The sequence below is a fragment of the Eublepharis macularius genome, chromosome 10, assembly GCF_028583425.1.
Source record: "Eublepharis macularius isolate TG4126 chromosome 10, MPM_Emac_v1.0, whole genome shotgun sequence".
Lineage (NCBI taxonomy): Eukaryota > Metazoa > Chordata > Lepidosauria > Squamata > Eublepharidae > Eublepharis > Eublepharis macularius.
This window is the reverse complement of record NC_072799.1, coordinates 18709841-18737723: the sequence shown is the minus strand read 5'-3', so window position 1 is coordinate 18737723 and position 27883 is coordinate 18709841. Positions and strand designations below refer to the sequence as shown.

At 44.4% G+C, this 27883-nt stretch overlaps 1 protein-coding gene across 4 annotated transcripts in view; it reads right to left on the bottom strand.

The window, feature by feature from the left end:
* AFF1 (ALF transcription elongation factor 1) overlaps positions 1-27883 on the bottom strand; it is a 187507-nt gene that overhangs the window by 97070 nt on the left and 62554 nt on the right. The gene's annotated exons all lie outside the window — the stretch shown is intronic.

Genomic DNA, 27883 nt, shown 5'->3' with positions numbered 1-27883 from the left:
TCCAGCAGATGAAAGACGCAGAACTCGCATTCTCCTGTTCCTTGGACTGCAAAGGAGAAAATCAGTGAAGAGAGAGCATGTTTCTAGTCCTCGAGTCCTCCTGACTCCTTGCTTCATTCAAAATATAGTATCTGTTAAAAAGTAGCGGAGTCTGTATAATTATTATGCAGTGGACCACAGACCTCTGGAAATTCTATCAACCCCAGGTTGTAACTGCTGCAGTAACCCTGGCTGGAACCAAGACAATTTGAGCCAGATCAATGCCTCCAGGGAAGATGTCCATATGGAAGAAATGCAAACATTGAAAAGTTCTCTGTGTCTTTAAATATTCCCCCAAGTACTATCCGAATGTTTCAAGTCATTCTGCATAGGCCTTGAGGACTAGGACCTTGCATTTCCAGAAGCATACGAAGACAGACATAGTCAGGATATTGAATTCTGTGGCTTTCTGATGTTCATGCATGCTCACAGTTAAAAACGCCTCTGCCAAACACCAATCCGATCCTTTCTTGAACACCTCCAAGTGAACGACACATGTGGACTCTCTTTCTAATGTTTAACCCAACCTCCCTCTCTACAGGGATCCAAGTTAACATTTCAGCAGAATCCAAATGTCCTTCTCTAGGGCACGCTCAAGGTTAAATGGAAAGACCTGTTAAAGAGGTTGTGATAGTTTTCTATTAGGCACCTGATAAGAACAACAGTAAGGGTTATCATCCTAGGCTAACACGATTAGTCCCGAGGATTATTTTTGCAGAAATGGGATGTGTGCCTTTGGAATGCTTGCCTAGCACACAGGTCCATTTAATTGTTTGTAAGGCACACCACAATTATTGACCAGTGCCAATGAGCTAATCAGAAATATTGATGCACTCACAAATGAGCAAAAACTTCCCTGACTCCCCCTACTTCTTAAATCCATTGCTTCTTAGATCATCCCTGTGATAGATGCATGATCTTTCTCTTTTCCACTGCCCTTTTCACCAAGATTCTGTCGTGCACATTTCACCAAATCTATTTTTCCAAGAAACAGGGATCTTTTAGGAAGTTTTCACAGGACAGAATTTGTAATTATCACACATCAGGAATAGGAAGGGAAAGTCGCTTGTCCTTTTCTATGCAATCATGCTTATGAAAGGGACCCAGGTGTGGATTTGTTCTAAACAATGGCTACATGTGAACCAGAGCCTCTGAACCAATTGTTATTCTTTGATAAGCACACAGACAGGCAATGCCAGAGAATTGCAGTGTTATATAAATAAGCTGGCACAGCTTTATGAAACCTTCACTGCTGGAGCTGCACCCTTCTTTCAACTCATTTATACCAGCAGTTAAAAAAATTAAGCAACATAATCCATATGGAATGGTTACTTCAACATCTCCAGCCATTGCAATGGATCTGGAGAACTTCCTGGTACATTGTGCACCTCAACTGCTTGGTGATTTAACCTTCAAAAATGGTATTTTATTAAAATATTTCATACCCTAACTTTTGATTCACAGAGTGGTACAGCAATTAGAACAGAGGCCCCCAATGTGGTGCCCGTGGGCACCACTGCACCTGCCAACACCTTTCCTGCTGCCTGCCAAGTGTTTTTTTAAAAAGTAAATGGGGCCAGGTAGGGCTTCTGCCAAGCGTGGCTTCTCATTGGCCACTGGAGATTTGATTGGCTGTGCAGATTTCTAAAAGCATTGTTTTGGCAGAAGCTGCTTCTGCCGCACAAAGATCTTTACTGTGTCACTGAAGGTAAGCTGAGACAGCCATTTTGTGGCTGGCTTTGCCTTCTGCAGAAGCCATTTTGTAGCTGCGCACACCATACTCTGTCAGAATTCCAAATGTGCCTGCAGCTCAAAAAGGTTGGGGACCCCTGAGTTAGAGAGCTGGGACTGAGATTTGGGAGGCCCACCATGTTCAGATCCCCCACAATGCTATGAAGCTCATCCAGGTGACTTTGGGACTGTTACACTTCTTTAGACTAACATATATCATGGAGTTTCTGTGAGGACAATATAACAGCATGAGGGAAGAAAGCCTTTTACGTGGCCTTGAGTTTCTCAGAGGAAGGGCAGGATAAACATTTATAAAGAGTAATCCACAAGTCCTAGCCAAAAGGAGATGTCACTGGTGGAGGGAAAGTTCGATCCAAGAATTGTGTCTTCTGGATGGGTCTGAACTCCCCCTAAAGGAAAAGATTTGTAGCTTGTGCTACTAGAGCCAGACCTCCTTTTTGGATGGTAGGGGTGTCAGAGGTGGCCAGGGAGACTTTCATCAGTTTCAATTGATAAGTCAGCTGTGGACCTTCCTGGACAGGAAAGGTCTTGCCACAGTGGTGCATTCCTTGGTAACATTTAGATTAGATTGCTACAATGGACTCTACATAGGGCTGCCCTTGAAGATTATCTGGAAGCTACAGGTGGTAGAGAATGCTGCTGTCAGAATGGTGACTGGAGTGAGTCATAGTGAACAAAACTGTATTACTTCAGTCTTGTTCCATCTACAATCAATCCCAATTTGCTTACAGGACTCATTCAAGGTGCTGGTACTAACCTTTAATAACAATAACAATACTAACTGTGCTTATATACTGCTCTTCTAGTCATATTAGTGCCCCACCCAGAGCAGAGAACAAGTTAGTGTTAATATCCCCACAATACAGCTGGGGAGCTGGGGCTGAGAGGAGTGGCTTACCCAAGGCCACCTAATGAGCTCATGGCAGTAGTGGAATTTGAACCTGCAGAGTGCCGATTCGCAGCCAAACCATTTAACCACTGTAAAGCCCTATACAGCTTGGGGCCAGCATGCCCAAAGGACCACCCACTCACCTACCACCTCCTCAACATCAGTCATCTTCAGAGGCTCTGTTGAGAATGCCCTTGCCATCCGAGGCTAGGCAAGTGGCAACCCAAGAAAGCGCCTTCTCATTTGCATCTCCAAACCTTTGGAACTCCCTCCCCAGGGAGATTCATCTGTCCAGGGGTCATTTCGTAGAAAAAGAGCTGGAGGAACCCATTAGCATAACTCATTAGCATATGCCATGTCTCTTGCCATCACCGGAAGTGTGTCATTAGTGTAACTGATTTGCATATGCCACACACCTCTGGTATCACCTGGTTCTGGCTGTTTTGGACCCAATCCTGGCCATTCAGGGCCGAAATTGGGCCCAAAATGGCAAAAGGGGCTGAAAATGGCTGAAAAGGGGCCCCAAATGGTCAGGATCGGACTACTGATGAGCAGGAGAGTGATCCACCACCCGTCAGAAGCCCGATCCGGGCTGTTTCGGCCCCAATCCAGGCCGAAACGGGCTCAAAATGACCAAATCAGGTGGGCGGGGCCACCTGACATGTGACCTCTTTGGGGAACTGCTGGAACTGTATTCCTGTGCGTTCCCCCTCGAAATGAGCCCTGCATCTGTCTCCCTCTACTGTTTTCTGCTGCCAGAGAGGGAAAGCTTTTTTTGTTTTGTTTGGCATTTCCCTCACTAACTCTCACTAGCCCTCCTCCCTGTTTATCTGCTTACATGTTTCATTTAATGGTTTTTAAAATGTTATATATATATATTTGTATTTTAAACACTTTAAATGTTTGCCACCTTGAAGATCCAGTGTTGGGTGGAAAGGCAGCACAGAAATGTTTTAAATAAATGTCAGCAAACAAAATTTCTTAATTTTTAAGTGATTGTTTCATTTGAAACAACCATAAAGAGCCACTAACCCAAAATACTAGCCAATAAAACCAGCAAACGCCAAGCAGGGAAAGAAAAATAATCAAATCCCCCCCCACCCCCAAATTAATAATAATCAAGAAATCTGAAAAGCCTCTCCAAAAAGAGATCACCTTTACCAAATGTCTAAGAGTCAGCAGTAAAGAATTTAGATGTTTTAATGTTTCCATTCAGCCATTCATCCTACCTCTAATGGCAAAGGAAGCACACATAGCCCGACTTCCAATGAAGATCTCAACATACAAGTCAGCTCAGGTGTAAGAAAACAGGTATGCACGGTGATACATGGTGTTATACCCACAGTGTATGCTGCTTTTTCAAACATTCCCAGTTTGGGGAAGGAAACCTACAAGCACACACTTTGAATGTACACCATTAGCCTCATCCTCATATTTGAGAAATCAAACACAGACAGGATGGGGGCAGCGCACTTCCACTGGTCATCAGGAATACATCATGTGAAGAGGGCTATACCATTCCAAACAGGCTCTCAGGAAAAATGGAAAACTTCAAGTGAGAGACAGACCCTACACCAAACCCTTGAAATTTTCTCTGCGTTGTTCCAGTTTTGTCATATGTGGTGCCAAAGCGGACTATTATTCCTACTAAAAGGCTGAAACATAAATCCAAGAACTCACTGGGGTGTTGATTAAACTAGATTCTGCATAAGTTAAGAATGTCGGGAATTTGAAATTAATAACCAAATAAATGGAAATATGGCCTCAAGAAAAGCACATTGCTTGTTTTTGTTGGAGGATTCAAGATTCTAACTTGGATGAATGACTTGCTTCATGGTAGAGACAGTAAAATCAAACAAAAATGCTATTATATAATGGATAGCTTCTCTGGTGCGTGGTGTGGGTTGATGTTATCCACCAGCTTCTCTTACTGGGCAGTTCATGAGCCATATGGCTTTTTTACCACTGTGGGGGCTCTATCTAATACATTTTTATCCTGTCTTTCCTTCAAGGACAACATTTCTTCCACTCCCTGCACATTATCTTCACAACCCTGCGAGATCATTTAGCCTAAGAAAGAACAATCAGTCTGGCCCAAGATCATTCAGTGAAATTCATGGCCAAGAGAGTATTTGAACCCAGACCTCTTCAGTCACAGTCCACCACTGTAACCACTACACCACAGAGGCTGGAGTTGGTAACAGTGATGTCAGGGTCCAAAACATGCAAAGGTCATATCATATATTGAGCTGTAAATGCCATCTCTTCCTGAGACTCAGTCAAGGCAGCTATTAAAATAAATTAAGAAACACCCTCTTTTCAGTTTGGAATAAAATGGCACTTGTTTTCAAAATGGCCATGGGCAGAAAATTAGATGATGGCTGATTCCACACACGTTGGATAATGCATTTCCAATCTTTATAGATCATTTGGAACGGATTTTTTTGTGTGCGGAACAAAAAATCCACCTCAAACGATTGATAAAGTGCATTGAAAGCGCATTATCCAACATGTGCGGAATCCGCCGATGACTGGTTCAGAGATTTAATACGGGCAGTGGACCCTGCAAGACTGACACCAGGGTGCTTCACACTGGTCCAGTACTTACAGCCTAACATAATTCAGCACTCTTAAGCACTGAATATTGTGTGGGCAGGAGGCATTGAAAAGTAGAGAAGGCTGACACTGGACAGCAGCAACTAGCTTGACTCCTACCCGAGTCTTCAGCAGTAGCAGTCTGAGGGCCAAGCTAGACAATACCACATCTATGAATTCAGCACAGGGACATGGGGGAACAAGGGGCTCCTCTCTCCCCCAGTCCTGATTTCAAAAGTCAAAACAGCTGCACAGCTGTATTGGCTCTGAAAAATGGTTCCTAGGGAAGAGGAAAAGGCCAGGCCCCTATGGTGTTGTAAAAATTGTAAACTGATGCCACATCCCTGTCACGGAATCAGGAAAGCAGTATTGTCTAGTTTGGCCTTGAGCAGTGAGAACTTCAGCTACTGTCCCTCATAGATCAACAACTATTGCCCAGTTCCAGTTTTCAGCAAAAGGGATATAATGCTGGCCTAAGTGTAAAAATTTCTAATTAGGGCACCAAAGCCAAGCTGAAAGCAACCATATGAGTCACCTAGTTCAACCCATCATTCTAAGAGAGAGTATCCTGCTCCTTTAAGGTACACAATACCTTGCCCTAGAACAGTGTGTTACATTAATGACCTATATTTATATGTATTTGCAACAGATACTGGTCAAATCTTTAGCAATCAATGGTAGGTTAAGATCTGCTTAGAAGACTCACATCGTATTTGCCACTGCTCAGAAACAGGTTAACCTACTTGACATGAATGTGGGAGAATCTAGGTTGAAACACCACCTCTGCAATGGGCTCATTGGATATGTAAACTACTGATTCGGAACCTGTTTCAGCAATAAAGTCCTCTAACTAACTTTGGGCAGGTCTTGCATCCCAACCACCCTCCTGGGGTTGCTGTGGGGCTAACACAGAGAGAAAGACAGGAGATGGAAGAAACCTAATAAAATGAGAACAGCATAACACTACTTCACAATGCTGGAATAGGGACACTTATAAAACGTTTTGAAACTGTAATAAGCCCTTCAACAGTTGCCCAGGTGCCTTCCAGAAGAGAAGGTTCTGTGAAACTTGCAGAGGGTCCGACTTAAAAGGTCCAACAAGTTTGACTAGTGAAGGGTCCTTTTCCCAGGTTTCCCATCCTCCCATTTGCCATGGAGTTCAACACTTTTTAGGGAAACAAAGGAATAAGCCAGGCCCTTGTCTCCAGGTCTGCCTGAGAAGTTCTGACTAGAGATGGGCATGAACCATGAAAAATCCGAACTATGTGGTTCATGGTTCGTCATGTTTCACAAACCATGAACTTTCACAAACTTACCCCGGTTCATGAACCAGTTCGTTTGGTTTGTGAAAACGTCACTTCCAGGGCAGCAGAAGGTCTACAGAAAGCCCATTCCCCCTCCCCTCGTTGCCTAGGAAACTGACTGATCAGCACCAGGTTGTCTGTAATGAACCGAAAAACAAACTAAATAAATCGGCCTAAAGTTTGTAGCGGTTCGTCAGAAATGGGCTCTGATGAACCGCCAGTTCGCGGTTCACCAGAACCGACTCGTGATGAACTTTGGTTCATATTTCGGTTCACGCCTATCTCTAGTCCTGACTGGTAAGAAAGAAACCTTTTCCTTTCCTTATTTGAGATGCTCCACACAAGACTCCCTCCTGACAGAGAATATGATCAGTGATGTTCAGACCCCCACAAGGTAGTTTCAGGTAGGTAGCCATGTTGGTCTGCAGTAGAACAACAGGATCTGAGTCCAGTGGCACCTTAGAGACCAACAAGATTCTTCAGATACTAGAAGCTTTGACTTTGAAAAGCTTATAGCCTGAAAATCTTGTTGGTCTCTAAGAGACCAACAAGATTCTTCAGATACTAGGAGAACTTTTGACTCTTAAAACCTTATAGCCTGAAAATCTTGTTAGTCTCTAAGGTGCCACTGACCTCAAATCCTGCAGTCCACAAGTTTACATCTCCCGCTTGCTGCAGTCACATGGGCTGCCTTGAGCCAAGTGGAAAGGTTAGGTATACATATTTAAAAAAAAAAAGGTGGAACACGGGCACTCCAAAATTGTCTAATGCTTTCTGTAGGTTCAGATTCTGGCTTGTCCACAGCCCCCATCTTAACACAATGGTTTTGTATCCATGCCCAAAAGGTTTCCACTAACAGGACCTTGTGCTCTTCCTTATTATTCCTCCTTCACCACTGCTCCTTTCTGACTATTCCACTTTAAAGGAAGATGGAAAGAGGAAAAGCAAACCCATTTCCAGGCGATGACGTCAATTCATACAGCTCTGCTGAAAGGGAGAACACACACACAGGTTCTGGAATCAACTTGTTGGGACGAGCGTTCATGCACGCTGAAAGCCTGAAGCTAATTAGTCACGCATTAGTGTTCCATGCCACTCACTGCTGTCATGACAACGGAAAGACCAGACCATTGGCTAGACACAGCTGACTGTCCATTTACCACCTGGAGAGGCCATTTGCTTTACTGCTTCTAAATGAAAATGCTTTGCTAATGAGCAACCCCTTCTCCCTCGCCTTTTGTCTGATGAGTGCTGTGTAATTTGAAAGCCTGCAGACTCATTTCAGCAGCAGAGGCTGTTCTTAAAGACAGGCATGGTTAAGACAAGCTATGCTTCCCCAGAAATAGCTGTATCTACCACTGATCTGGGGCTGCTTAATTTTAAATCTTCTTTGCTAAATTTTCCCTTGGTTCTATTGAGGGTGCTAACACCATATTAGAAACAGCACTGTTACTTCTCCCTGGAGGTGGAAAGTGCTGTCAAGTCATAGCTGACTTACGGCGACCCCTGCTGTGGCTCTCAAGGCAAGAGACTGACAGAGGTGGGCGCCATGACCTGCCTCTGCTTAGATGCCCTGGTCTTCCGTGGAGGTCTCCCATCCAATTACTAACCAAGGTCAACCCTGCTTATCTTAGCAGATTTGACAAGATCAGGCTTGCCTGGGCTATCCAGGTCAGGGCTATTTTTCCCTACCTGAAAAAACCCCCGACAAAGGAACCACTGATTCTATACATTTTTTTAAAGTTATTTTTCCTTATTCACTTTTATAGTTTTATGTAATTTCTAGCACTCACTGAGTGGTAGAAATTAAACTTAATTTAAATTAACAACAGGAGATGGCCATGAAGCATTTAAAATCCTGGACGGCCCTGTTATCTACCAATGGGACATTCAGGTCCCAGGTAAATCCAACTGCAGGAAGAAAAAACTGGAATATGCCTTCCAGACTCAAACTTTTGTAGCAGTATTTTTATGCATTTTATTAATCCCACTAAAACTGATAGTGAAGGTATTTGTGTAAATAATCTGCACTCTCCTGTGAAAGTTTTGGCTACTGTGCATTAGGAGGTATTTCGAGGTGCTTTTAAAAGGAAAAATTAGTCTGGATAATCACGCTTGGTTATTAAACAGCAGCATTCAGAAGAATCCCACTGTAGCTATTAAGGACAGTGAGGCAATTGAAAATCCAGAGGAGTTAGCCGTGTTAGTCTGTAGTGGCAAAATCAAAAAGAGTCCAGTAGCACCTTTAAGACTAACCAATTTTATTGTAGCATAAGCTTTCGAGAATCAAGTTCTCTTCGTCAGATGTATCATACATCTGACGAAGAGAACTTGATTCTCGAAAGCTTATGCTACAATAAAATTGGTTAGTCTTAAAGGTGCTACTGGACTCTTTTTGATTTTGCAATTGAAAATAACATCTTTGATATTTAATTAAGAGGCCCAATCATGACTCTCTGAAATCATCATTAGCATATCCAACATGGCACTGAAAATTGAGATGGGCACCAAAGAAGATCCCTACGAATTAAATGCCACCAAGTTTTCGCTTTAAACTTTTTTGTAGATGTTCCACAATTTCAAAACAAAGCTTCAAAACTTCTGTTTACAATCCTCATGATGTAGATAATTAGGAAAAAAACAGCTAAAGCTATAAACTTTAGCCTAAACATTAATATACCTATACTACCCAAGGTATTTTTGAGGAATGACCTTTAGAATGTTGAGAAACAATTTCAAGACATTATTTTGCATTTAGTAACAGTTGCTAGAATGGTTTTTGCCATTCAAAAGAATGGTTTATTATAATCAAACTATTTTAAAAAGAGGAAAGAACTTAACAATAATAATTGAACATATAAATTATGTAAATGTCAGTCTAGGTTACAGTTTGTTGAACTCTTTGTTATGTATTTATTAATAAAATAAAACGTTTGTGATCTTTGTTTGTTGGATGCCTCGTGTGAAATGTCTACATTGTTTTATGCTGACTAATCTGCCTTGAGAAGGTGGGCTATAAGTAAACAAATAAAAACATTTTGGTCAGAAAGCCAACATTTATTGGCCTACGATCTTTACCAGATAAGGTTTGTCCAATGTTGTGTGTGAAAACATTAGAAGAGCCCCTCTGGATCAGACCAGTAACTAGAGTTGCCAGGCCCCCCTACCCACCAGGCAGGAGGTGGGAGGCCTGGCACTTACCATTGTGGTCTCTGTGTGCCCGCTACCAACCTGCGTGATGATGCCACTTCCAGAAAGTTGCATCATTGTGCAGGGAGCACTCCCAATCCAGGCCAATTTGCCCCCGATTTGGGCTGATTGGGCCTAGATTGGGCTGTTGCAGAGCACGGAAGCTGCTGCACTCCACAGTGGCCCAATTCGGGCCCAAATCAGGCCGCTGCAGTACATGGGACCACACCGTACCACACTGCCTGGGAGCGCGCCCCATCAACCTCCAGGAGCTTGCCACCTCCCCCTGACCACTGGTAGGTCAGCAGACAATGTGGCAAACCCCCAGGAGTTTGCCCGCCATTGGCGGACACCTAGGAAGCCTACCAGTAGCCCATCTAGTTTAGCACCAGTGGCCAACCAAGAGCCCTGAAAAGTATTTCTCACAGTAATATTGAAGTGAAAGGAGTTCAAACACTTCTGTACTCCTTCAGCTTATGGAATCCAAGGCCACAAGATGTGGCAACGGCCTGCAACTTAGACGGCTTTTAAAGGATTAGACAGATCAGTGGGAGGACAACGGGCGTTACTGGTGGCTGTCAGCTAAGATCTAAGAGTCTTCCCCTCTGTCCATAAAATCCTGGGAACTTTAATTTGCTATAGGAGTCTAAGGGTTTTTCATAAAGAATTCTTAGCCTCATCTATCAAGACTCCAACTCCCAGGCTTCTTTGAGGGAAACCATGACACAAAACTGTATAAAACCAGTTGATAGTGTAGACACACACACACACACACACACGCCTCATACACGGCGTTTCTGGATTTGCTACAGGCACAGTTTTATCCCACTGTGCTCTGGAGGCCTCCATGTCTATGGCAAACCAGGAATCAATCCTTGTGCAGCAGGACAACTTGCACAAGGTTTAACTGTCACAGTCCTTATGCTCAGCGCCAATGGGGAGGGGAGGAGAAACAGAAGAGGAGTACAGTGCAAGCATGGACTGAATGGGAGCTCTTGCAAACACAGTAATCTTTGTACATCCCTCTCACAAAAGATGAAAAAACTCCTCCCTTCTTCAGAGTCCCTGTTTTCCTCAAATGACTTGAGGGTGGACATCATACGTGGTGCTTGTGGGAGCCACAGTACCCAACAACCCCTTTCCTGGTGCCTGTCAAGTGTTTTCATAAAGTGGATGGGACCAGGTAGGGCTTCTGATTGGCTCCTGGCTATTTGATGGGCGGTGCAGATTTTTAAAAACATTGCTTTGGCAGTAGCTGCCATCACCACACAAGGATCTTCATTGTGTGCCTGAAAATAAAGTCGCAGCAGCCATGACACCTGTGGCAGCCATGTTGGGTCAGAATTCCAAAGGTGCCCACAGTCTCGAAAAGGTTGAAGAACCATTTACTAGGATTAGAAGTGATTAGGTTTCAACCCTTGGCGAAAGGCTTTGGCTTTGTGGCGGAGCATCTGCAGATGATCCCTCTTCCAGTTTGTGGCTTCTCTGGTTAAAAAGTCTCAAGTAGCAGTTACAAGAAAAGAATTCTCTCTCTCTCTTTCTCTCTCTCTCTCTCTGTACCTAATCCCTAGGAGACTTGTCGCCAATCCAGGTAGACAATACCTAGATGGACTGATGGTCTGACTTGCTATATGGCACTGGGAACTTCAAATAGTCATGTATAAATGTTTCCATGACAAAAAAGATACATGAAAACCTCTAGAAAAGAAAGCTACCAGCAGGGGCTTTTTTTCAGCGGGAATGCAGTGAAACGGAGTTCCGGCATCTCTTGAAAATGGTCACATGGCCAGTGGCCCCGCCCCCTGATCTCCTGACAGAGGGGAGTTTAGATTGCCCTCCATGCCGCTGGAGCAGCATGGAGGGCAATCTAAACTCCCCTCTGTCTGGAGATCAGAGGGCGGGGCCATCGGCCATGAGACCATTTTCGCCGAGGGTGATTCAAACTTTAAAAAACTCCGCCCTTGTTCCAGCTGACCCAAAGTGACATCATTGTGCGGTCCTGAGTTCCACCACCTCTTTTCCCAGAAAAAAAGCCCTGGCTACCAGTGCTTGTCCTATTGCACTAGAATTGACATTGAGTTATGCAGTACACAAAGCACTCATGTTTTTTAAATGGTTTAATAAATAGAGAACGTAATACTACCCCAACCGAGGGAAAGCTAGCAAACTTTTTTTTTGGACTGTAGCAGGTTTGTTGTCTGCAGCATGGAAGAGGGTGGAGAGAGGAGCCGTAACAAAAGGGCATTAAGTTTCCTCTCCGTAACATGCAACCACTGTTCCCTCAAGAGATTAAAAGGGGACATTTCCTTTTAATACAACAGCAGGAAATCTCCAACCTTAAGCAAACCCTGTAAAGCCACACTTTTCCTGCTATGAGAAGGGAAGGATTTAAGTTTCTCAAGATCAAGGCTGGAGCTTTCTCTCTCCCTGTGCACCCCCCCCCCCTCTGAACCACACTTTTCTTTCATGAAAAGTCAAGGCTGTAAAAAGAATTATCCCTTCGTATTTATCATCACATTAGTCACATAGAACCCTGTTCAGCTTCTTGCTGAAATCTTGATAGGAAAATTTCTAACTAGAAGTCAGCCCTCAAAGTTTTGGCTCATTATTTGATATTAATGTAAAGCGTTCCCTTGTAGGTCCTGCAACACACTTCAGCCCCTCCAGTTTTCACACACGCACCCCATTTGAGGAACAGCACACAGCACTTCTTATCCCTCATCTTTGCATGAGTAATTTCAGCTGAAAGTCCATCAGCGTCTCCCACAACAAAATGCGCCACTTCCCAACGTTCTATGGACTGACTCTTTGCAGAATGTTCATGGACATTCCTTATCATCATCATCATCAATCTTTATTGCACTAGCAAGAAGCCATAGCAACAATACAAGAGAAACATTTCTTACCATTGCTGCAATCTTTTCTTTTGTTTTACAAATATACAAAAGATTAACAGGCATACATTTAGATAGTTTCAGGTGGGTAGCCATGTTTAGTCTGTAGAAGAGGAAGATTTGGGTCCAGTAGCACCTTAAAGACCAACCAGATTTCCTGAGTAGGAGTTTTCAAGAGTGACTCCTGAAAGCTCCTACCCTGGAAATCTAGTTGGCCTTTAAGGTGCTACTGGACCCAAATCTTCCTCAAGCATACACTTTAAAAAAGATGAAATATACAACAAGAACAGGTAACACTATTACTATATTCCATTAAGTAGCAGAAACAAAAATTTACAAAGAATACCTAACTGGCCTAAAAGCTATCTTAAGCATAAAGAACAATCTCTTAAAAGATTTCATTTTCCATACTGAGCCACATTTGGCTCTGAAGCCACAGACTGCAGCCCCCTGCTCAGACGTGCTTCAAAAAAGCCGAGTCTTATTGTTAGCCAATAGGTTTCCCCGTTTAATTACAAATAGGTAATCTTGCTTAACCTGCAACTGCAGCCTTTTCTCCTCCTCCACAATCAAGAAGACAAAACTTCAAATAATCCAGACACTCACCATCTCTCCATTTAGCTTTATGTTAATAAAGAACAGTCTGGAAAGGTGTTAATGAGAAGCTATGAAAGAAACATGAGCATTATCAAGTCCAGGCCCTAAAGGATATGCACTCCCAGGGAGCTTTTGTTGAGGAGGAAAGGGGGAGCCAATACTGTAGTGTGTGTTTTTTTAATCGCTTCTGCATGTGCAAAATGATTAAAATTAAGACTGCCGACTGGATACAGTGTTTGGCAAAGGGGAGGGAAGGCTCCCTCTAGGGCACTGCAGCATTTTTGGGCTGCACAAACCACAGACTCCCTAGAGCTGGCTTCCAGTCTATTCGCTTTTGCAGGATCAGTTTGTTGGCGTGCCGGAGCCAAAACACACAAGCACAAAAACCCCAACTCAGCAGGGCTGTTTTTTTAAAAAAAACAACAACAGAAAAATAAAGAACACAATACAAAGGCTGGAATGTGCTTACATGGCAGCCAAATTGGGAGGGTTAATTAGCACATCAAAGGTAAGAGACAACAAAGGAGAAAACTCTGCAGCAACACACAGTGAGCTGGATAAGAGAGTCCAGAGAGCAAATATTTAGAGGGCTGCTACCTTCTTTCCTGGCTGGGCTGGTGTGCCTTTAAACAGCTGCAGAAAATCTAGCAGATTGGAAATCTTCCTTCCCCTATCATACTAATTGCATGCTGGGTAAAGCTTCACCTGCCAAGGTTCTGCTTGTCTTGCAGCTGTTAAAAGTCACAGGAACCCTGCAAAGAAAGAAGGAAGAGGGCCAAGCGTCCTCTCTCATCTATGGAGTCGGGGTAGACTGGGCAACAGGCAATTCTCAAAGGGCAGCGGGGGACAGCTGTCAAAACCTGGATGCTTTAGCCCGCTTATGTTGATACAAAGCCAACGTTATAATTAGCCGTCAAAATCCCACAGGACAGATCTGCAAGCACATCTTCTCTAAGGTCAACATCTGTGAGAACCAGAGGGGGGGATTACTCTTCCTCCCCCCCCCGCCCCCCTTCCACTGGCTGTTTGTAATTAGACTACGAACATGCAGGGTGAGGGATAGTTTCCACCTAAGTTTTAAACAGCTCACAGCTTTTTAAAATGTTATAATACAACAGAAATTGGTGTTGTTGTTAGACTGCCAGACTAGGATCTGGGTTCAAATCCCACTCTGCCACGGAAGCAGAGTGACCATGCGTGACTTTGGGCCAGTCACACTCTCACCTTGATCTCGTGGTTTCTGCAGTACCGTGAGCCACAGAAATTTGGAACTTTCTGCGCCCAGTATGCAAGGCTCATTTTGAGGGGGAACGCACAGGAATGCAGTTCCGGCAGTTCCCCAGAGAGGTCACTTGTCAGGGGGCCCCACCCACCTGACTTGGCCATTTGGGGCCCATTTCATCCTGGATTGGGGCCGAAACGGCCCAGATCAGGCCTCTGACGGGTGGTGGATCACTTTCCTGCTCAGCAGCGGCCCGATCCTGACCATTTTGGGCTCCTGCTTGGCCATTTTGGGCTCCTGCTCAGCCCAATTTCGGCCCTGAATGGCCCGGATTGGGTCCAAAACAGCCAGGATAGGTGATGTCAGGGGGTGTGGCATATGCAAGTCAGTTATGCCAATAACACATTTCTGGTGATGTCAAGAGGTGTGGCATATGCTAATGAGTTATGCTAATGAGTTCCTCCAGCTCTTTTTCTATGAAATGACCCCTGCCAGTATGTAAACATAAATGCTTCACCAGCATAATATCTGTGGGTCCAGCAGGTGTTGTTGCTGTTAAAGGCATCTTCACAGCCAGTAAGAAAGGTAAAAAGTCCTTGCAGGTTGCTGCCCTGGTCCAAAGCACAAGCCAGGCAATACTTTTTATTAGGAGGATGTAAGATACCACTTGCATTAATTTCTATTATTTTAGTTAGACCTAATAAAAGATATATGGCTTCTGTAGTAAGAAAGGTGTCACTGCTAGATATGCACATATATAATGCTGCAAAGTATACTCCACATTTATTTTATTTACTTCATTTATATCTCCATCTTTCTCCCCAACGGGGATCCAAAGCAGGTTATGCTGTTTACCTCTCCTTCACTTTATCTTCACAACAACCCTGTGAGGTAGGTTAGGCTGCGTGTGAGTGACTGACCCAAGGTCACCCCGTGACCTTCCGTGGCAAAGCAGAGATTCAAACCCAGGTCTCCCAGCTTACTACAATAATGATAACTATACATACACACTTGAGTTTGCCAGGTAAGGTTCTCAAAAGGCACTAGAAAGCCAGGTCCACAAAAGGAAAGGGCTCATTTATTTCAAAATGTGAACAGGGATTTTGAGCTGAAGCTCAAGATAAAACCTTTTGCTTGTGTTTAATCAGTTTGTAAATGACTCCTACATCCTTTGTTGTTATGCCTGATTTACTGTATAACCTATATTAACCTATATTAATAAACAATATAATGTTACTATAATTGGCTGTTATTTCTTCTTTCCTATATTTATCACTGGAGCTATTTATGTATTTTAATATGTCCTTTTGATACTTAAAAAAATAATCAATGAACAACCTGCTTTGATACTCACTCCTACTTGAGCTCTGTGCAGATTACAAGGCACACGTCCCTTCCCCAAACATCCTAATTTTTTAAAACAGTTATCACTTTTTCTTATTTCTACTGAACAGACAACACTCTCTTTTGGAACTAAGTGCTGGACATCTTTCCACTATCAATCAGACCATTCAAAGGAGCACAGCCTGTTCATTAATACTCAGGTAACAGGTTTGACAACCTGCCTCCTTTTCCCTCACAGAGATGATTTCGAGATAAACTTTCTGCCTTGTTTCTAAGTGACAGTAAAACAGAAGGTACAAAGATGACACAGCTCCCAAAAAGAGAACTGTAGGGCAAAAACTTTGCCAGTAAAAAAGAGCTTCGGAAATGTTATATAAAGAACAATCCATACAAGAAGTACTGAGGGAAGGCAGAAATGTGAGTGTCTGGTAGACAAATTTGTAAGTGCACGATAATTCATTCTCATACCACTGGTAGACCCATATATAACAACGACAAAACCCCAAGTTTTTTCTACATGCTTACAACAGATTTTAAAAAGAAATAACCCTCCTCTGAAGACATGTTACATACCGCAGTCTTAAGGCCAATCAAAATTCATTATTGTTTCTGACATCCATATAGCAAAACAAGTTCCCAGAGCCCCTTATAATTTCTTTGTTATAGCAAAGAAACCTTTGGGGCATTTCTCCATTATCTATCCCAATCTCAGCAGTTATAGTTTTCAGTCAAGGTCACACGCATGCAAGTACTACGAGCTGAAGTGAGCTTGGACTAGTTCTTGACACACAATCACAACCATAATCCATAAGCACGCAGCTAGGACCATGCACACACTGATTAAAGTTCTACTTATTGGGTTGAAAGGGCTGCAGGCATTGGTCTGAGTGCACCATAAATGTTCACTTGAGGATAACATGCCAGAGCTTCTTGGAAGTTCATCACCACTTGTGCTCTTGGTGACATTTATTTATTTTATTTATTTGTTTTGATTTCTATTCCGCCCTCCCCACATTAGCAGGCTCAGGGCGGATTTACACGTGTGCACATTAAAAATTTACAGTTAAAAACACAATAAATACAATATAAATATTTAAAATACAAATACAGCGCAGCGCTAAATTAATTCAGTTGAGCCATTTCCACTGTCACTAAACTTTCTTTGGAGGTGGATGTTTTGATAGAGAGGGCTCCGTTCTACCCTAATGGCCGGCAGAGGCCAAACCGAGTGTCAACTATACGCCTGGCAGAACAGCTCCATCTTACAGACCTGGCAGAATGATAACAGATCCTGCTGGGCCCTGGTCTCAATAAACAGAGCTTTAAACCAGGTTGGAGCCAGGACCAAAACAGCACAGCTTTGTGGAGTATACACTTAGAAGAGCTATCCCCTTAAATGAAAGAGATTTCAGAAAGCCTTCACTTAGCCACAAAAGTTCAGAATGACCTCAGGCCAGTGGCTGGCAGAAGACTGGGAGAATGTCGCATCCATGGCACAGTATCATTTCCAGAAGTGATGTCACACCAGTTTAGGATTCAGCAGAAACTCTATGGTTTTACCACAGAGCTTCCACTGAATCCTAGAGTGGCCTTCAACATAAAAGCAATTTTTGCCTTATTTTTTTCCGTGCCAGCCTATCAACTGCGGCAAGGGTTGGGGGCTGCCAGAGAGAGACCTGGCAACCTATATATGAGTCCAAACACCTTTCACTGCCTTAAAGGAAAGAACTCTTGCATACAACAGCCTGAGTGAATATTCCATATGTAAGCCAAAAATACACATCTTTTCTTCTATGTAACTGGTACTCCAGCAATCTGGATTAGAACCTACAATAAAAGTCAATTACATAATCATGCTTCTTTAACTCTTCCACATTTGCTAAAAATGCAAGCTAACCAACAGTTTTAAATCCACACACACACACACAACAATATCATTTTTCCTTCTTCCAAAGAACACCATGTGCTGCCAAGCTTACTCTGCAGGGAGCAGGAGTGAAGGTGAAGTCAGAGAAGCTGATCAGGTTTCTCAATGTCACAATATAATATGCATTTATATCATGTGCATGAAAGTCAGTGGATTATACTGCTTTGGCACAATTGTGCATGATCAAAAAACAGGACCCAGGAGGGGGCTGGCTATTAAGCTGCAAGGCCTAACGGCTGGGACATCTGCCCCTTGTGCCCACCAGGAAAGAGCAAGCTGCTAGCAACCGTAGACCCAGACATAAGAGGTTGGGGCGTCAAACTTTTTGGAATCAGGTGTTAGATTTAATCTCTGGTATAACTGGTTTTTTTGAAAGACAGTGTTGTAGATACAGATAAGGAATTTGCCGCAAGTTTGCTTACACTGGCTAGATTATATATTGCCACTTGCTGGAAAATTAAACAAGGTCCACCTATCTAAACTCACCTGTATTGGAAAAGTAACTTTGTTGTCTAAATAGACTTAGCTGCTTATGAGATTTTGGGATCCAACTTGATAAATATGTAGAAAGATGGTCTCTTTTCACAATGTTTTGCAAAGACAAACCGCATGCCTGAATTTGTCCACGTATATTTTAATGTCTTGCAATTGCATTTTTTTTGTATCAGAAGTAAAAAATTAAGAGGTTAGAGGGGCAAAAGGATCTCCTAGACAGTTTTAGCCTCGTGCAAATTGGTGGGCGCATGCTGCTTTCCCCCATATAAGCAAATAAAAGGCCATTCAGTCCTTTGTGAGGAAAAAAATCCAATCACTCAATTTGGGTTTACTGCTGCAGTGAGAGCTAAAGCTGTATCCCACATCTGACACTGGGTAGCCAAGCTTTGAATGGTATCAAGAGAGCTGCAATGGACGGCTACACACAGAGCACACAGAAGGGGGCTTCAACAACTGGTACACACTGTGTCCCTGCTGTATAAAGGAATTCTCTCTACCCTTTGTCACAGCCATTTTGCATACATGTTTAGTTTTGTTTTCACCTCTCAATTCCGATTTGCAAGTGCCATCACAAATAATTTAACAAGAAGCCTCAGAGAATGCACAGGCCAGTATCTAAGAATTTGGAAGACTTTTCCAGATACAGTAACAAATTTGTCAAGTAAGCAGCGGGAGGCTCTTTCCCCATCCTGTGAGTAAATCTTTCTTGTGACGTCTGGCAAAGGGGAGCCACGGGAAGCAATTCCACAACTACCTTGGGAAACTTGTGTGTTAATCTCATTTGCACTCTTCTGTAAAATAAGATTAACAACAAACTGGAATTGTTGTGAGAACAAAAGAAGGAAGTATTTCAACATTTGCAAAAAGCACTGCACAAAACATCTTATTTATTTGCTTTATATAAATGTTTTTTCCTCCCTCTCTATCCACCGTATATGGCCTTTAACGTGGTTTATAAAATCAATTAAAATACACCAAATAACAAAAAAGCAACATATGAAAAATCAATGAAATTACCAATTAAAACAAGTCTACTAGTTGCCATCATGGCTCGAGCAAACTGATAGAAAAGCTCTAACACCAACACATCTAAGCAGCAGCAACTAAAACAGTTCATAAGTAAAGAAGTGGTTCAAACACTAGTGATTGCTGAAGAATCTGGGAATACTAAACTGACCTAGCCTGGCATCTGAAAAATAATGGAAAAGGGGCCAGCCAGACATAACTAGGAGTTCTACACCTGTAAAATCATTCACAAATGCACACTTATATAATTAAGACTACAGTTTTGAGGATTGTGACAGTCATACAAACAGCTGTTCTTTGCCCAGTTTAGAGAGCTGTCTTGCCTCTATCCTAGCCAGAAGAGTCAAAAAGGCTAGTCTATGGTGTTCCTTTGAACCCTGGGATGCATCAAATGTTTGTTCTGTGGTTAGAGAGACCACTATAGAGCAATGGTTCCAATCCTGTTGAACCTTTGGGCATTCTGAAATTCTGAGAAGAGGTCATGGATGCTACAACAAAATGGCTGCCATGGACGTTGAGACCAATCACAAAATGGCTGCCACATGGGGGTTGGGATCAATCACAAAATGTTGGGAGCTTCCACAGGATGTCTAAGCTGTTTCTGGAGGCAGCTGCTTCTAAATGAGTGCTCCCTGTGTAGACAGAGCGAGAGAGAGAGAGATCCTTCTGAATGCTTCCAAAGCAGCTCCTACTCCAATGGAGCAAGAGAAAATAATAATAAATAATAATAACATTCGATTTATATACCGCCCTTCAGGATGACTTAACACCCACTCCGAGTGGTTTACAAAGTATGTCATTATTATCCCCACAACAAAACACCCTATGAGGTGGGTGGGGCTAAAAGAGCTCCTAGAAAGCTGTGACTGACCCAAGGTCACCCAGCTGGTTTCAAGCGGAGGAGTGGGGAATCAAACCTTGCTCTCCAGATTAGAGTCCCGCACTCTTAACCACTACACCAAACTGGCTCTCAGGATTGGCTGTTTTGGGGAAAAGGATGCTTTTGAGAAGAAGCTAGCGTGCATCAAGAAACGCACTGATGGGCACTAGTTTGAGGATCACTGGTTGAGTTATTCTGTTGAACCCTCCTACCAATCTTTAATAAAAAGGCTAGCAGAGCAGAGCAGCATCTATTGGCTTTGTGGGCCAAGAAATGAGCCCTGCAGCATTTTTTCCAACTGCAAACACTAGCGAGAAAGGAAGATGCGCAGCAACTGTTACTCTACCCATCCCAGCCACAAACTGCACTACTGGACTATGACGCTAGAATTAAGTCACCCAGGAACAATGGATCTTTCATAAAAGCTGATACTTAGGATTATTACAATTCATTTGATATGGGATGACAGGCTTTTTTTTTACCAGTTCAAACCACACACCTTTTTGCACTCATCTGCTGATCTGTTAAACCTCACCAGAATTGCCACAGCAGCAATAAATTTAGTCTAACAAGTGTTAAAATGACATTATGCAACACTGCTTGGAATAGTGAACTCCTAGGAGATTTCTTTTCCCCCAAATTAAAATATGTTCTAGACGGCATCCTGAAATCACTAGTCACAGCAGATCCAGTGTTTTCTTTTCCTTCTGTGTGGCAAGTCAAGAAAGGAAGAGTTCATAACTGTGCAGAGTGCCTGAAGGCACATCTAGAATCATTTACTTACCCAATATCTTATCTTCATTCAATCACAAAATGCACATTTTTTAAAAGAATGTCTCTTGCTTTGTGACATCAATATAGCCTTAGCTACAACACAGTATTCGCCTTTATCTCACTTTCCCCACCCCCCCTTTACAGACCTGTGAAATAAGACAAGGCTAATTCATTTATCCCTTTCAGTGTGAGAGCAGTTGCTTTGGCTGATGTTGGCTGGTAATGGGGGGCGGGGGGCTCACCTGGATAGCCCAGGCCTGCCTGATCTTGTCAGCTCTCAGAAGATAAGCAGGGTTAATCTTGGTTAGTAATTGGATGGATGACCTCCAACAAAGACCAGGGTTGCATAGGAAGGAAAGGCAAACCAACGCTGTTAGTCTCTTGCCTTCAAAGCCCACTAGAGGTTGCCATAAGTTAGCTATGACTTGACGGCACTCTCCTCCACCACCAAAGGAGCTGGGAGCTTTAGCCTTTGAGCCTTCTTCCATAGGCCTTGCAGGGCATCTGGTTAGCCACTCTGGGAAGCAAGATGCAGAACCAGAGGGACCACACATCTGATCCTGTAGGGTTCTTCTGGATTTGAACATGGGTCTTCAAAAGACTAAACAAATTACTCAGGCAGCATGCAGATATTACAATAAACTTTGATTCCATCAAGTTGTGGTCTGATTTTTTGGGGGGGAAAAGAGGCCAACAAAGCAGTTACTAGACTGACAACAAACTAGGATTCCAATCGAAGTTTTTTAGCTGGTTTGTTAACCACCATTTGTATATGGATCGTTTGTGACATCTGAATTCAGAAACCACACACTGCTGAACAGCATGGCCTTGTGCACGTATTTGGCGGCAGATACAGCAACACGAGGAAGACGCCCTTCCAGCTGCAAGGTGGAGAAAAGGCAAGCAGCAAACACACTGGGGGTTATGCAACAAACCAGGATTTGTTGCTTATGTCTGGTCGACTAACCAGTTGTTGCACAAGCTTGTAATCTCTGAACAAAGCCTTGTTCTCCAAAAATGCTTACCAAAGCAACCATATCACCTGCTTTCAAAGCATCAATTAAGCATGACTATTTTCTCAAGATCAATACTGCAGTATGAAGATCCTTCCTCGGGCCTGCTTCCAGACAATTCTTTCCCCATGAAAAGAGAGCCATTCCCCAGGACATCGAATGCAATAAGGACAGAGGGAAAAAAACAGCATTCCCTGGAGGGCTTTGCATTCACACAATGTGTCAGCGCTCAACTAGACATAGCACTGTCCACAGCCCCACCCCTTCAGCAGTTTCAGCGCTTGAAAGGCGCATGGGAGTGGGTCCCGCCACGCTGTGGGCCCATTCAAAATTGGACCCCCACGGTGATAAAGAAACAAGATTTTCATGAGTTTAGATAGTTTAAAGTGATAATGATGAGTTATGTCTATGTGAATTGGGTATGTTAAAGTGTACAGTTCTTATTTTGTTGGTGTTTGTATGGCTTATGGCTTCGGCCAGAAAAGCAATAAACATATTATTATAAAATTGGACCCTCATAGCATTTTAAATGGCCCAAATTCGGTTGTAAAACGGCAGCAGAGGCAGCCACAACTCAGACTTGTGGACACTGTAACATGTAGTTGTGCCCTCATTTAAACTAGGCTGTTATTAGGCTTGGCAACTTCCAGGTGCGGCCTGAAGATCTCCTGGAATTATAACTGATCTCCAAACCACAGAAATGAGCTCCCCTGGAGAAAACAGCAGCTTTGGAGGGTGGACTGTATGGGATTATACCTCTCCTCCCCAAACCCCGTGCACCTCAGCTTTCACCCCAAATCTCTAGGAATCTCTAAACCCAGCATTGGCAACCCTAGCTACTACAAAGAAGCTCTTCCTCCTCTTATATGTGTCCTAACTTTCTAGTCAAGTCCTAATCCAAATACAGTCCAGCAGCTCTCAAGTTTATCAGTCGAGTTTTTACACAGTCTGCAAAAGTTGCATCAAATGTTCACACAGAGAACCCTCCCATACCTTGTCACAGCTGATAAAAAGCTCTTCGTTGCCACATGCCCTTTCTTTCAGCAAAGAAAACCCCAACGAATTACAACAGGATCACTCTGCTAGCATTGTGCCTGGCCTAGCTTATCCTGTTCAAAATATCCACAAGTCCAATGCCACGGGGACTTTCCTGAGCTAATGAGATGGTGATATTCTATTTGGTTGGTGCAAGGCCGAAATACAAAGCACACTAACTTGGAAATAAATCTCAGTGAATAAGATGTGGCTTCCTTCCACATAAACCTGCATGGATCAAGCTGCATTAGGACATGGAGGTTTCATAGCACACAGGGAGCAAGTCATTTGCATATGTCCCACTAAAGACATTGCATATTTAAAAGTTATTTCCCCACAATCCAGAAGGCATATATAGAAGCTATAATTTTGCACGGCATTGTTACTGTGCAATATTTCACTCTCTCTCTCTCTCACACCCCCCCCCCCCGCAAGAATGGGATTTTCAGAATTCAGCACACCCTAGCAAAATTGCAAGTTCCAGTTCCCAATATGGAGAGACTTCATTGCGCCAGCAAAATAGCCAGCCTTCCAGAATATTAATTCAGAACAGATTCAGTGCATACACACATTTGTAGACGCCACAATTATCAGGAATACATTGAAGGCTATGCACTCTGCCCATGGTATGCAGTCATAGGCTCATAAGCAGTATCAGTTGACATGCTACCTGCAGTTCTTCTGACTGCCATTTCTCAATATAGAACCTGCCCTATATTGCAGGAAAGCGTGCAAGGCCCAGTAGGACTTGTGTTACAAAACACAGTTGGTTCCCACCTTGAAACTGCCACTGGAGGAATGGGTAAGCTGTACACCTCCCTAAAGTGCAGACTTCACACCAGGGATGGAAGTAAATGTGACTCTTTGGATTGATAATTGCGAATGCGGCTTTCTGCAAACCATGGAGCAAGTACAACTGGTACGGAGTCTCTGAAGACCAGTGGCAATTTCTGCTTTACAGGGAGCTTCAAGGAAAGGAAGGAAGCTGGTGGCTATGGGTGCAATCACAGAAGCATATCATGCAAAAAGGGTACACTAACTCCGATCAAAATTGTCTCATTTTGCAATTACTCGTTTGTCGAAGAAATGGGCCTTTGGACACTTACCGTGAAGGGTCCTTCTCCTCTGAGGACAGGAGGACATCTGTGGGTGTTTCCCACCGTCCTATCAGGGAGGCAGGAAGTTGAAACTTCTTCCTCTTGTAGGTGGGACCACCCCCTGGTCTTCAGTTTGGGTGACTCCCCTCAGCAGTGTTGACTCCTTCATATAAACTGTAATCTATAACTATATCAACTTGTTAATAACTGAAAACAGAGAAGATAAAACACAACGTGCCGAAGAGTGGCAACTAGGAACAGATGAAAAATCACACATACAGAAAATCACAGTGGAATCAGAAAATACTGGTATGAGGTCGGTGGTCTTGATAGTAGACGAAGATCCTGGGAGGGCCAGATGTCCTCCTGTCCTCAGAGGAGAAGGACCCTTCACGGTAAGTGTCCAAAGGCCCATTCTCCCTCTGAGGCAGGAGGACATCTGTGGGTGCTCCCAAAGCAGTCCTTCATCGACCGGGCGGGATCGTATCTTCGTCTTCGACCACATGTTGTAGAACTCTCTGACCGAAGGCTGCGTCCGCCGACGTGTACGTGTGCAGTTGACAGTGTTTAATGAACGTGGATATAGTTGTCCAGGTGGCAGCTTTGCAGATGTCGTCAATCGATGCGTTACGTCTGAGCGCTGCGTTGGTGGCTGCACTCCTCGCTGAATGTGCTGTAATTCCCGGAGGGATGTCCAGCTTGAGGGCTTTGTAGGCTTCCCGAATGCACAACTTGATGTTATAGGCAATGGCCGAGGACGACATGCGCTGACCTAGTTTTGGCGGTGACACATTTATGAACAAGGAATCCGTCTGGCGAATCTTTTCAGTCTGTATTATGTAAGACTTAATAGCCCGACGGACATCCAAATTGTGCCACTCTCTTTCCCTGGGATGACTAGGGTTGGGGCAAAAGGACGGCAGGTTGATCTCCTGTGCCCGATGGAAGGTGGAGTAAGCCTTTGGTAAGAAGAATGGATCAGTCCGTAACACCACCTTCTCCTTGTGGAAGATGCACAGATCTGGCCTAATAGACAGAGCGCCAAGCTCCGATATCCTGCGCGCCGAAGTTATTGCCACCAGGAAAATGGTTTTAAGTCTCAGCCATTTCAGAGCGATGTCCTTGATAGGCTCAAATGGTGGCTTGGTGAGTGCTGATAACACGACGTTCAGACGCCAGGTCGGGAACCGATGCACCACTGGAGGGTTGAGCAGGGTGGCCCCTCTGAGAAATCTCTTGATGTGTTGATGAGACGCGAGGGGAATGCCGTCAATCTCCTGAACGACAGTACCAATTGCCGCTATTTGTTTTCTCAGTGTTGCTGGTCGTAGTCCCCTGTCTAGCCCCTCCTGCAGAAAACCCAGGACGGAATTTAGAGAGGGACCGAGGGAATCCACCCCCTTACGTCGGCACCATCTGTGGAAAGCTTTCCATGCACAATTGTAGACCCTGATTGTGGAGCCTTTTCTGGAAGCCAGGATGGTATCTATGATCTTTGGCGCGTAGCCCTGTCGCTGGAGACGTCGCCTCTCAATTTCCACCCTGTCAGTGACCACCATTCTGGGTGGGGATGACAGATAGGGCCCTGGTGCAACAGATCCGCGGATATTGGCAGACGTACCGGGGATGCCACTGACATCCATCGTAGATCGGAAAACCAGGGACGCCTGGGCCACCACGGTGCCACTAGAATCACAGTTGCCCCTTGCTCCCGGATCCGTTGAAGTAGCTTGGGTATCGTCGGTAACGGCGGGAAGGCGTATAGAATGGTCCTTGGCCATGGGCATGTGAGAGCGTCTACTCCCTCTGCTCTGGGATGGAAGAACCTTGAGTAAAATCTCGGTAACTGAGCGTTCTGATGAGAGGCGAACAAGTCTACCTTCGGAGTTCCGAAGTAGTCCGTCAGTAGGAGAAAGACGTCCCTCTTGAGGGTCCACTCTCCCGGGTGCAGGGTCTCCCTGCTCAGCCAGTCTGCCCGGGTGTTGAGAATTCCCCGGATGTGCTCTGCTCGAATGGAAGAGAGGTTTCTCTCCGCCCATATCAGGATCTGGTTGGCTTCTCTTTGGAGACCTGACGACCTGGTCCCTCCCTGTTTGTTGATGTATGCTTTGGTAGCTATATTGTCCGTGCGGATCAAGACGTGGCAGCGAAAGATCCGTCCGCCGAAGTGATGCAATGCCCTCAGGACAGCCTTCATCTCTAGGACATTTATAGGGAGTTTCCTCTCCTCTGACCAGCGTCCTTGGACTGTTGGATCCCGTCTAGGATTGCGCCCCATCCCAACAGGCTGGCGTCCGTGAAAATCTGCGTCGGATGATGCAATAGAAAACTCTTGCCCTGGCCGAGGTTTGAGTCCTTGGTCCACCAGAGAAGACTTTCTTTTACCGTCTGTGGAACCTGGAGTTTGGTATTTGCTTTCTGTGCAATGTGGAATTGAAACGGTCGTAGCAGGGATTGCAGAGGTCTGGTGTGGAACCATCCCCAGTACATAGCCTCCGAGTATGCCACTAGGAGACCCAGCAGTTTGGATAATTCCATTATCGGGGAAGAAGGAGATTTGACTACATCCATTACTAGTGCCTTGGTCTTGGTTCTCTTTTTCTCTGGAAGAAAGAGACAGCCCTTCCTCGTGTCTATCGTCAGACCTAAGTGTTCTAGCCGTTGCGAGGGCGTCAGAGAGCATTTTGCCCGGTTGACAAGGAACCCGTGCCTTTCCAGGAACTGGATGGTGAATGCTGTCTCTTCCCGCGAGGCTTCTGCCGAAGTCGATCTCAGGAGAATGTCGTCCAGATACGGGTGTACATGGATGCCCCTCTCTCTGAGCTTCATTACCGGAACAACTAGCAGCTTGGTAAAGACTCTCGGAGCTGTCGCGAGGCCAAAGTGCATTGCCCTGAACTGCAGGTGAGTGTCCCCCACGCAGAATCTGAGGAACCTGCGATGGGTGGGAGCAATGGGTACATGCAAATAGGCTTCTGTTAAGTCTATTGAAGTCAAGAACTCTCCCTGCTGTAGGGCTTCCGCGATGGACCGGAGAGTTTCCATCCTGAAGTGTCTCAACTTGATGAACCCGTTTACATACTTCAGGTCCAGGATGGAGCGCCAATCCCCATTCTTCTTGGGAATAGTAAAGAAGATCGAGTAGACGCCCCGCCCCTTCTCGTCTGAGGGAACCGGCTCGACGGCTCTTATGTCTATCAGGTGTTGTATAGCCTGGGAAGTTATCGCGCCTGAGAGGGTCTTTCTTGAGAGGTGAGCGGAGGAACCGTTCCGGTGGGAGGGAGAAGAACTCTATTACGTAACCGCTTGAGACAATTTCTGAAACCCAGGCATCCGCCTTGGAGTCCATCCACGCCTGCTGGAATAGAAGCAGACGTCCCCCCACCGGAACGTTCAAGGAGTCAGGGCCGGGGTCCCTTGTCATCAGTATCCTGTCTGTTGCCGTGAAGACCCTGAGATTTCCCAAATTTTGCGTGGAAGTTTCCTCGTCTCGGTTGTCCTCTGGATGAGCCCCAACCGCGCTTGTGTTCTTGTCTGTTCCTAGGTAAAGTGTGTTGGGTTCTGAATGGCTGGTAAGAATACGAACGTCTCGGAGTGTATTTCAGTGAACGTGGGAGGGACTTCTTCTTGTCCTTGGTCTCCACCAGGACCTTCTCGAGGGGCTCCCCAAAGAGTTTTCCCCCTTGAAATGGGTAGGCTAAGAGAATCAACTTTGCTTGTAGATCTGCAGGCCAGGTTCTAATCCAGAGGAGACGTCTGACTGCGGTGGTAGAGGCCATGGCCCTGGAGGTAAGGGACAGAGAGTCCAGAG